The sequence below is a fragment of the Phascolarctos cinereus genome, unplaced genomic scaffold, assembly GCF_003287225.1.
Source record: "Phascolarctos cinereus isolate Bilbo 61053 unplaced genomic scaffold, phaCin_HiC Scaffold_2;HRSCAF=192, whole genome shotgun sequence".
NCBI classification, from domain to species: Eukaryota; Metazoa; Chordata; class Mammalia; order Diprotodontia; family Phascolarctidae; genus Phascolarctos; species Phascolarctos cinereus.
This window is the reverse complement of record NW_027555625.1, coordinates 64675148-64687313: the sequence shown is the minus strand read 5'-3', so window position 1 is coordinate 64687313 and position 12166 is coordinate 64675148.

The following is a 12166-nucleotide window of genomic DNA, read 5'->3' as shown; positions in this document are numbered from 1 at the left end:
CTTTATTGTTGACTCTGATCTGGAGGCAGGCGACCTGGGGAGCAAAGCTCACTTTGATTTGGAGAGGGAAAGGTTGTTTGCAGGTGTCAAAACAAAATCTTCCAGAAGAGGGAGAGGAAAATTCAGCCCGGCAGGCCATTATCACAGGTGTGTTGCCAGCAAAAATGATTGTTTCTTCATTTTCAGGCCCAGGAAACAGGATGTGCATGATGGCAGAGGCCAAGAACAGCAAATGAAGAGCATTAATGGGAGATTTCCATTTCCAGAGGCCTCAGGTTAGAGCCGTCTCCATCCAGCTACCTGCCAAAGGAGGAAAAATTCAGAGAGTACCACTCTACGGGGAACTAAAAGGGAGAGAGTCTGGCGTGGGCAAAGGACTAACGCCCTCTTTCTGTTGCCTCACTGTGCTGTGGAGTTGACCCTGGGAGCCTCTCAAGATGTCCTAATCCCTGGCAAGACCTACAAAACTGGAAAGGTTCTGAGGATGGGCCTACTGGCAGCCTGGCTCTATTGTCTAAGGAGTGAAGAGGACACCACTAGGAAAAGAATATTTCTAACAACCATCTAAGACATAAATGAGCCACAGTCAGGAAGATCTGAGCTCTCCTGCATGTCTCCTCCCCACTCACATAGCCACCTCCCTGGGCCAGGCCCTCATCACCTATAATCTAGCAACAGCCTTTCCGTTAGTCCATCTTCCCCTCAGGTCCTGGTCATGTTCCCCCTGCCCCTGCTTAGTAAACTACAGTGGCTTCCTGTTACATCCAGCATCAAATATGAAGCCTTCTCTGCCTTTTTTAAAGGTTTCCTTTTTTAATATTTTCCTAATTACACATAAAAACAATTTTTAACATTCTCTTTTTTTTTTTAATTTTGAGTTCCAAATTCTCTTTTTCCCTCTCTGTCCTGTGAAGCCCTTCACAGCCTGATCCCTTTTTACCCTGCTAGTTTTCTTATAACTTAATCCCCTCCACACACTATACAATGAAAGGATGCTGACCTTCCTGCTGCCCCATTTCATCTCCTGACTCTGTGACATTTCAGTGGCTGTCTCCCACATCTAGAAGGCTCTCCCTCCTTACCTCCATGCCCTGGTTTCCCTGGCTTTCTTCAAGACTCACCTCATATCCTACCTTCTGGCCTTTCCCAGTTCTCTCCCACTGATAATGACTTCCCCTTTCAGATTACCTTCTAGTTTCTTTATTCCTTCCTTCCTTCCTTCCTTCCTTCCTTCCTTCCTTCCTTCCTTCCTTTCTTCCTTTCTTTTTTTACTATGTATCTTTACTATCTTTTTTTTACTATCTTTATATTGTGCAATGATCTGATTTTACATTGCTATGCTATGTAATGATATAATATATTTCTATATGCATATAGAAATATATGTATATGTTTTTGTATATTGTCTTCACTCTTATACTGTGATCTCCTTGAGCATTGGGGCCCCATTTTTGCCTTTCTTTGTATCTCTAGCACTTAGCAAAGTGTCTGGCCTGTAATAGGTACTTAATAAATGTTTGTTGATTCACAAATTGACTTGGCTTGTCATTGTTCTAAGGAACTTTCTGAGAACATAAATTGTAGACCAGGTGCTGATCTGAACAACTAGAAAGAGCATGTGCAGTGGGGGTTCCCCACCAAAGAAACCACGGGTCCTGGCATCTCCCCCAACCATAAATCCATGGCTGGAAGGAGGGGACACTTACCCACATAACATCACAAATCTTCTGAAGTACTGAATTGACAAAATGATTATCATGTATTGGACATGAATTATAGCCCCCAATAGAACAAGATCTCTCCAAGTACAGGAACAGCCCTTCTATAGAAAACAGAAATATACAGCAATAATTTTATCAAACCCTGTGAACCCCAAGCACAGAGGGAAACTGTAGCCAACTCAGAACATCGCCTGGCCAGGTGCTGGCAAAGCCCTGGAAAGGAAAGGGAAAGAATCTATTGGCTCCCAGCTAAGATTTCCCATTCTATGTTTTCTCTTTCAGGATGTTAAAAAGAGGTTTCATGATGGAAATTTGATGAGAAAATGGTATTAATCGGCGTGTAAAGTAACATGTACAATTGAAAACTCACTGACATTGCCTGAGTTTAGCAATAGTAATAACAGCTACCATTGATAGAGTACTTTAAGGTTTTCAAAGTACTTTTACCAATATTATCTCATTTGATTCTTGAAACAGCCCTGCCAGGTTCTATTATTACTCGCATTTAGCAGATGAGGAAACTGTGATAGAAAGAGGCTAAGTGACTTGCCCAGGGACACACAGCTCGCAAGTGTCTGAGGCATGATTTAAATTCAGATCTTCCTGACTCCAGATCCAGTGCTCTGTCCACCCATCTTGATGCCTAACAATGAGGTGGAGTACAATGGTCAGAAAATAGGCAAACATGGTAGAGTTTAAATATTCTTTGCAAAAATAAAGTGGGGCCAACTGTCCCATGAACGCATACCTCAGTTAAGTAAACAATAGGGAAGATCCCCCTTCACACATGACCCACCTTCTCCAGTCAAGCTTCTCTCCACAAGACGCGTCATCTATGTGCTGGTTGGCCCCATCCTCTGGTGCCATGTCTCAAATAAGCAATGTCATCACTCCTCCCCAGAATCCTCCGCCCAGATCTGTTTCTGGCTTCCTTATTTCCCTAATTTAGAAACATCCTTCACTCCAGTGGTCCTACACCAGAGGAAGCCTCATTAAAGCAACTTCCATTTTGTCTTCCCAGGTCACTAACTGTCAGTGCCAGAAGGGCCTTCAGAACCTAAGCATAGAATATTAGAAACAAGATGGGCCTTAGAACATGGAACAGCCAGATCCTTAGAACCTAGAATGAGACCTTAGAAGTTAGAAGGTCAAAACCAGAAGAGATCTTAGAATGTGAAACATTAGAACCATCAAAATATACAAAAGAGAACAAAATCAAGTGTGGCTTTAAGTGCAAGAAGCCTAAATGTGTCTGGAGTAGAATGTGGAGATGGAGATTCAGCTCTACTGTAGGCCAGTGGTTGTTTTTGTCCAATTGTTTCAGTTGACTCTATGACCCCATTTGGGGTTTTCTTGGCAAAGATACTGGAGTAGTTTGCCGTTTTCTTCTCCAGCTTGTTTTACAGATGAAGAAACTGAGGCAAACAGGGTGAAGTGACTTGCCCAGAGTCACACAGCTAATTAAGTGTAGGAGGCCAGATTTGAACAAAGGGAAATGAGTCTGACTGTATGTATGTGCTATGGCACCACCTAGCGGTCCCAGACCAGTAGTAGCCAGCTATTTGCTCCTTCCCACTCAGTTCAGCGCCCATATCTCCTTTGGGGATATATCCGATAAGAAGTGGGAGAATGGGGAGGCATTAAGGGGACCTATTAGTAATTGCCTGGATTCAACAAGAGCCACAAGAGCTCGTCTCAATACTGTCATTGTTGCTTCAAGGTCTGCTGTCCCAAAACCCAGGCAGCTGAGGGAGAGTGGAAACAGCCCTGGGCACAGGATCAGAAGATCTGGATTTGTGTCCTGGCTTCACCATTAATTCATTCTGTGACTTTGAGTGAGTCCCTTCAGTGTCCTGTTTTGCACCTACCCCATTCCCCTCCCTCCCTAGTACCTTCTCTCTGAGATGATTATTTTCCATTTACACGGTATATATCTTGAGGGTCCATGGTTCTTGTATGTGTTTTCTCTCTACCATTTGAATGTGAGCTCCCTGAGGTCAGGGACCATGATTTCACTTATCTGTGTAACCCCAAGGCTTAGCATGAAGCTTACTACATAGAAAATGCCCAAAAAATGTTTGTTGTCAGAATCACTTTTTCCAGGGCTCAGTTTCTTTATCCATGAAACTGTGGAATTAAGCTAGATTATTTCAAAGGTCTCTTCCAACTCTAACATCCTACAATATGGTGTACCATAAGAAGAGACAGAGAGACAGAGAGACAGAGAGAGACAAAGAGATAGAGGAAAATATTAAGAGCTAGGCATGTCCTGTAGCCTGAGTGGGTACATCTTCTCCCTCTTTCTAACTGTGTAACCTTAAGCATATCTCTGAGCTCTGATTCTCACAATGAAGGGATTTATTTACATGATCTGAGTCCCTGATAATTATGAAAGAATCCTAGGATTTCCATAAGGAAAGAAGTTCTTTATAATCAAGACCTAGAGGACACAGACCCTCGTTTCCCCTCATGGATCAACACAGCCCTCTTTTCTCAAGCTCCAGAAAAGTGTTCCCTCCCCTACCCAAGCCTTGACCCTCCTACTTGAGGGGTTCTTAACCTGGGTTATGCAAACTTTTTTTGTATTTTAATATTTTGAAAACTGTATTTCAATATAATTGGTTTCCTTTGTAATCTTATGTACTGTGTTTTATACATTTAAAAACATTATTATGAGAAGGGGTCTATGTGTTTCACCAGACTGTCAAAAGAGTTTATGCTACAAAAAAGGTTAAGAACCCCTGCCTTACACAAAGGAAAGATGCCTTCATTCCCTCTTCTATGAGAGATGAGGCTTTGAAGGCACCCGAACTCCCAAATGAATGGTGACTAATATTTCTCTTGGAAAATATGCGAAGAATAGCAAGGTTTGAGGAGCTGGAAGTGTGGGAAGGATATAGGATGGGGTACCACAGATCAGGGAAGGGACACAGAAAGGAGGCTTGTGATCACCAAAGGCAGACTTCAACATCCTCTGAGATTAGTCGCCTGGGGCCAGCCCTGGTGTCAAGAGCCCTATTTCCAAGATTTATCCGCTCCTGACTTAATAGCAGCAACTTCCCACAGCCCACTCAGTAGATGGACTCCATTCTGACAGCATTCTGACAGACTAAAGTGGGCTCCCTGTCTCTCCCCCAGACACAGACCCTTGATCATCTTGACGTCCGCCTAGTCTTCAAACCCTCTTGCTGCCATCAGTCTGACAAGAGCTCAAAATCCCAGTGCTATCTCCAGGGACCCCCGATGATTGTGCTGTTTCTGTAGAGCTCCTCATGGGAAAATCACCTCTGTGAATTCGCAGAATATAGAATGTCAGAACTGGAAGGGACCTTAAAACAAAGAATGTTACAGGGTGGAATGTAGAATGTTGCCACTGGAAGGCATTTGCAGTCGTAGAATGTTAGGGCTAGAAAGGACGCTCAGAACTTCCTCACTCTGTGTGACCTTGGGGAAGTGACTTTCCCTCTGTGAGAGTCAGCTTTCTCATTTGTAAAATTAGATACTGCACTAATTCTTGAGTTTTCTTCCTCTTCTAAATTCCGTAATCATATGAAGATAGAATGTTGGAACAAAGAACATTAGAACTGGGAAGAGACTTTAGAACACTGAGTTTGGGGTTTGGATAAGACATTAGAGCAAAAGATAATAAAACATACAAAGTTAGAACTGGAAGGACCCTTAGAAACCATATATGTAAACCAACTTCCTTATTTTACAGATAAGGAAACTGAGTCCCCAAGAAGGAAACCCACTTGTCTCAGGTCACATCATGAGTCAATAACAAAGCCACTGAGCTCTCCAGCCTCGGGTTCTTTTTACTGGATGTGGTCATAGCTGAGACACTGAGATATAATGACTGGTATGGATGTTAATTACTTATGCCTTAAATTCTGAACCGAAGGCAGAATGGGTTCATGGGAAAGAGCATTGGTTTGGAGCTAGATGATCTGGTTTCAAGTCTTAGCTCCGACACTTAGCTGTGTGACCTTAACCAATATTTTAACCTCTGAGTCCCAGGTGACGGAGACACCTTTCCCACAAGGTTTGCTGTAAGAAAAGTCCTTTGTAAATTGTTAAATGCTATAGAAATGAGAACCATTCTTAAATGATTCAATGAAAAGAGAGTAAGATGTAGAGTGAGAGGACCTGGGCTCAAATCCTCTCTGTGTTACTCATCATTTGTACAAACCTTAGTGAATCACTTACTCTCTCTGTTCTGTAAGAGGAAAGACCTGGGCTAGATGATTTCTAGAGTGCTAAACTTCTAACTTTAAACGCATGATTCTGTTGCTGCTATTCATGTCCAAAGCCTAGGCAAAAGTACTCACCATTGTGGCAAATAATACAGTGAACCTCCTTTTATGACAACTTCCGAAGACAGATGATAGATAGATAGATAGATAGATAGATAGATAGATAGATAGATAGATAGATAGATAGAGATAAGAAAGAAGAACTGTATTTTGAAAATGGTTTCTTGGGAACCTACCTGTCTGACAACCAGCAAGTCACTAAACATCTGTGGGCCTCAATTTCCTGGTGAACCCATGACCAGAACGACATTTTTATAAAACTGCTTTTAAGGGGCCTGCAGTCATGCTGTGAGCTCTGTGGAGAATGAGGTGAGCTCTGGGCTTTTCTCTGCTTTGCTGATTGATGGGTACAGAGCCATTCATTTATATAGCCAACAGGGCTCTCTAGGGTTTGGTTACTAGAACACTCCCCAGAGACGGTTACTAGAATTTCCTAGCTTGTGCATACTGTAAGAGATTTGTATCTGATGGACATGGGATTTGGAGGGGGAGGGAAGCCAACAGCTGAGAAGACATTATTCTTCTTGTTGTCCAGCCATTTAGTCATGTCCTACTCTTCTTGACCCCACAAACCATAGCACGCCAATGCTGTCCATGGGGTTTTCTTGGCAAAGATACTGGAGTGGTTTGCCATTTCCTTTTCCAATCCATTTTACAGGTAAGGAAATCAAGGCAAACAGGGTTAAGTAATTTGCCCAAGATCACACAGCTAGTAAGTATCTAAGGTTAGATTTGAACTCAGGTCCTCCTGACTTCTGGGATGGCATTCTATCCACTATGCCATGCTGCAGTCCCTAAGAAGACTCACCTTACTTTAAAGAATCATGGATTGCATAGAAGGGTCCTTAGTAACTATTAAGTAATATTGCATAATGGATTGAGTGCTGGACCTGGAGACCTGTTTTCAAACCCCATGTCTGATACTTGCTAGCTAAATTACTACAGATAAGTCATTCAACCACTCTGAGCCTCAGTTTCCTCATTTGCAAAGTAAGGGCAGTAACGCCTATAATTCCTAATTCCCTGGGTCGTTGTGAGGCTCAAATTAAATATCTATAAAGATCTTCACAAATATTAAAATCCTATAAAATAGCAATGTTTATTTCCCCCCCCCATTTTAACAGAGAATGAAATTGCCCTCAGAGAGGGGGAATGACTTCTCCATGATCACCTAGCTGACTGTGGCAAAAGTAAGATCGGGATCTGAGTCGCCTGCTTCTTTGTCACTGCCTCTCACTGCTTCATGCCCTACTATTTACTCAGGTTCTCATTGGAAAGGACTACTCCAATTTTTCCCCAGCAAAACTATGTGTTAGCTTTGCTACAGTTCCCTTAGTGTTCCCTGGACCTGAAGCCCCACCCAGGAGCGTAAGTACCCTAATTAAAAATGGTGGAGGTGAGATATCACATGCCTACTCATGTATGCATCTATGTTTTGAGAAAGCGCATAGGACCCATGAATTGAGGATAGACCATCTGGTGTAGAAAAAACAAAACCGGCCTAAAATTAGGTCCGGGCTCTTGCATCCGTGATCTATGTCTCTTTCCGAACCTCAGTTTCCCCATCTGTAACACATCAGGGTCAGACAATCTTTCCTTCCAGGTCTGACAGTCCACAAGTCTAAAAATAGAAAGAAGAAAAGCAATGAGAAATGGAAGGGCCTCGCGGCAGGTGTGAATTGCTGTTCTTCTGTGTTACATCTCAGTAAACAGAATAAACGCTCCGCCGAGTGTGGCTGCCTTCCAATCAGGCAGGGCAACGTGCTGGGACTGCTAATGGACCCAGCGTCTCACAGGCTTCCTCTCCCAGGAAAAACACTCCTGGGGGTCTGATTGGAGGTGGTGGGGGCTGAGAGGGCCCGCATCCAGCTCCAGGTCCCCTGGCCCTGAGCCTGCTCGCTAGACCAGGCAGAGCCTTGGAGAGCCACTATGGTCAGAAAGTTCACTTGGAGTCTGCACATTTCCTGGTGTAAGGTAGTTAATCCCTCTGACCCCCTCCATATTTCCTGGGGAAATGGAATCTGTCCCCTATTGCATTCTCTCAAAGGTTCACCTTTCTTTTTGTAAACAACTTGAGGTTTACAAAGTACTTTCTTACACACACACACACACACACACACACACACATACACACACACACACACACACACACACACACACACACACACACACATACACACACACACACACACACATCTGTGAGGCAGAGGGCATATGTATTATTGGTCCGGTTTTTTTGATGAGAAAAAAAAATAGTCTCAAAAAACAGAAGGGACTTGCTGAAAAGGGCAGAGCTAATTAAATGGTGAAGCTGAGATTCAAATCCAGGTTTTTCTATTTTAATCCAGTATAGAATCATAGAGTTTTAGAGTGAAGGAGAGCATTTAGCTTAGCCCATAGCTGGAAAAGAATCCCCGTTTCAACATAAAGAATCTGTGTTCCAGCCTCTACTTGAAGACTTGCAATGAAGGGGAACCCACTTCTAAGAGTGCAGTGGTGACAGTTTCAGGCCTGGAGTCAAGACCTGAGTTCAAATCCAGCCTCAGATACTTACTAGCTATGTGACCGTGGGCAAGTCACTTGATTTTTGTCTGCCTCAATTTCCTCATCTGTAAGATAGAGATGGGGAAACTAGGTGGCACAGTAGATAGGATGCCAAGTCTGGAGTCAGCATAACTCATCTTTAAATCCAGCATCAAATGCTTACTAGCTTTGTGACCGTAAGCAGGTCAGAACTAAACACGACATTCCAGATGTGGTCCGACCAGGTGAGAGGATGCTACACTACCACTCTTTACCACAAGAGCCTCCAAAGTCAAGTCATTTCCTCTGGCAATGTCACAACATTGTGACCATATGTTTAGAGTCAGAGCCTGAGTTTGAATCCTGGCTCAGCTGCTGTGTTAGGCACCTAGTAAGTGCTCATTAAATCCTTTCCAGAGAGCAAATATTCCCTAAAAGGTGCTGTTCTCTGGAGCCAGCTAGAACAGAATCTTCCAAATCACAAAGTCCCGAAAGAGCCTGCCCTCCCCAAGTAAATATGCAGGTCTGGGGCATATTTAATGGCCAGCAGAAGATTTAGGGGAGACCTGAGTCTCGTTTGTAAATATGAGGCAAGAAAAAAATAGAGATCATCTCGTTCAATTCTGTCATCTTATAATCAAGGAAACTGAGTCAATCAATCAAGCAGCCAGTGTTTATTCAATATCTAGCAAGTGCCAGATGCTATGGCAGGCACTAGGAATATAAAAGTGAAAACTGAAATGATCTCGGCTCTCACCCAGCGATGGTTCCCTCTCACACAAGGTCTTTAAGCAAAGGCTAAATAACTATTTGTCTTGTGCAGAGTCCTTGTTCTAATCTGAATTGGACTGGGTAACCTCTGAGGTCCCTTCAAACTGAGATGGAAATGATTTGTCCAGAGACATGCAGCCAGTAAGTGGCAAAGTCAGGATTTGAACCAGGGTGGCTCAGCGGATAGAGCATCATGCCTGGACCCAGGTTACTAGCTGTGTGACCTTGGGCAAGTCACTTAATCCTGTTTGCCTCATTTTCTTCATATGTAAAAATGAGTTGGAGAAGGAAATGGCAAACCACGCTAATACCTTTGCCGGGAAAACCCCAAATGGGGTCATGTAGAGTCAGATTCAACTGAAAGGCTGAACAACAACAAGAAAACCTCTTGCTCTAGCTCTCTTATTCATTCTGCTCCCTCTGTCTAAAGTCCCGTTACTTGGACTGCAACCATTTCTGTTGGTCCCAGAGGCTAGAACTAGAGCCTGAAGCTGAGTCTTCTTTTGTGTGTGGTTTCCCAGTTAAACTGTGAGCTTCTTGAGAGCAGGGATTGTTTTGAATTTTTTTTTATTTGTAGCACATAGTAAGCACTATTTCATAAATGCTTTTCATTCATTTCATGAATTCATTCAGTAGGGGAAGTTATGGAGTGGAGCATGGCGGGGCAGGGAAATTTTGCCTTCTTATTTAAACATGCTGGACTCAGCTTGTGTCCTGAAGTAAGTCTGCTAGGGGCCAAGCCAGGCATCTTCCATCTGTGTGAAAGCAACGACTTCCATCTACGCCAGCACAAGGCAACCTCCACCTCCTGGTGCCAGCCCAATGTCCCAAGTGGGATATGGAGAACATCAGGTACAAGAGGCACACCCTACCCTCTGACTTCAGACCTTCACTTCCTACTGTGCTCACCCTTTGAGGGAAGGAGGAAGAGGAGAATTGGTGGAGAATGGGACTTTTTTCTCCTGTTGGGCAAGATTGATTTCAATCTCCAGTTGCACCCTTTTCCTGTCTAATCTCCATTTTTTGGAGAAAAGAGGAGGTGTGAAGCAGAGCCTCCCATCTGGCCATTTCACTGTATGCCTCCCATCTCATATGGTACTTCTTTCCAGCCCAATCTCCAGCCTCTACTGAGAAGCATGGCGTCTTCTACGGAATGATGAACATTCTCATACCTGGTCATACACTTGACATTGAAGTGAATCTGAACTCCTTTAGATCATCATCCAGATACCATTTACCACCCCACCATTACCCAATTCCCCACTCCTTCCATCTCGACCACCCCACCCCAAGTTTCAACCCCAACACCATCAAGACTTTCCTCTGTAGTCTCTGGAATGCCTGTTCCATAGGCAACAAACTTTCCTTCGTCTTAAACCATTTCCTCTCCCACTCTTTCCATCTACTAGTCTTTATGGAAACCTCACTTCTCCCCAAAGACCCTGACCACCTTTTCCAGTATTAGCTGTATCTTCATTTATTCTCCTTGGTTCCCTGATCAAGTCAAAGGAGTTAGAATACACCTTGTTCCTCACTGCCATTTCCAGGTTCTTCCCATACTTCTATCACATAGCAACATCTTTTCTTTTGAGGTTCATGCTATTCATATCTACCACCCAAATCAAAATCCTGGTAGCTGTTGTCTGTAGACCCCCAGGTCATTCCCCTTCCTTCCTCAATGAATTCAATAACTGGCTCACAATTTTTCTTTCTTCTCCAATTCTTATCCTCATATTAGGGAACTTGATACATATATATATATATATATATCTATATATATATATATAGATATAGATATAGATATATTATATATATAGATATATATATACACTCTCTCAAACACCCTAAGCACTCAGTTCCTCAACCTATCCACTAGCCGTGAGCTATTCCTACATCCCATCTCAGCCATACACAAAAATGACCATACTCTTGATCTTGCTATCACCCATAAATGTATCACTTCTATACTCAAGAATTCTAAAATCCCCCTATCCAACCATGATCTATGTCTTTTCACCTCTCCCCCTGACTTGCCTTACAAAACCCTACTCTTCATCCACAATGAGACCTCCAATCCCTCAACCCCACAGTTGTCTCCCAGACCATTTCCTGTGTATACTAACCACTCTTTTCTCTTTTCCTCATCTTGACCTCTTGGTGAATCAATTCAAGTCAACTCTACACTGTCCTCCTCTTGAAATCCTAGCACCCCTATCACCTTGCCAATGACACCCAAAGTCTTGGATCACTCCTACCATTTGCCACCTTCATTCCTATACATGTACTGCTAAGCAAAGATGGATAAAATCAGGCAGCCATCCTGACTGTGTTCACTACAGATTTGTTACACAGCCACAACTGGGCCCTCACTGCTGCTAGGCTATCAATTTACTATCCCACTCTCCAGAGGGGCTCTTTTAAACCTTTTCATCCTTTCTCAAACCTCCCATGGCTCTCCCTGCCCTCACTCTCTCAGTTGAGAAACTTACCTTATATTTCACTGGAAAAAAATGATGCCATTCACCAAGAGCTCTCTCATCTCCCCTCTTCCTCATTTCCTACCACTCAGGTGACTTTTACCACTGTTTTCCTTTATCCCTGTCTCACATGATGAAGTAACCTTATTCTTTACCAAGATTAACTCCTCTACAACAAAAAAAACCCTCATTTGATCCTTCCACCCCAACTAACACTCATCCTATATTTCTTCTGCCCTTTGTAGCTAAACTCAAAAAGATCATCTATAATAGATGCCTCCACTTTCTCTCCTACCACTCTCTTCCTAACCCTTGACAGTTCAACTTCTGACCTTATCATTCCACTGAAACTGCTCTCTCC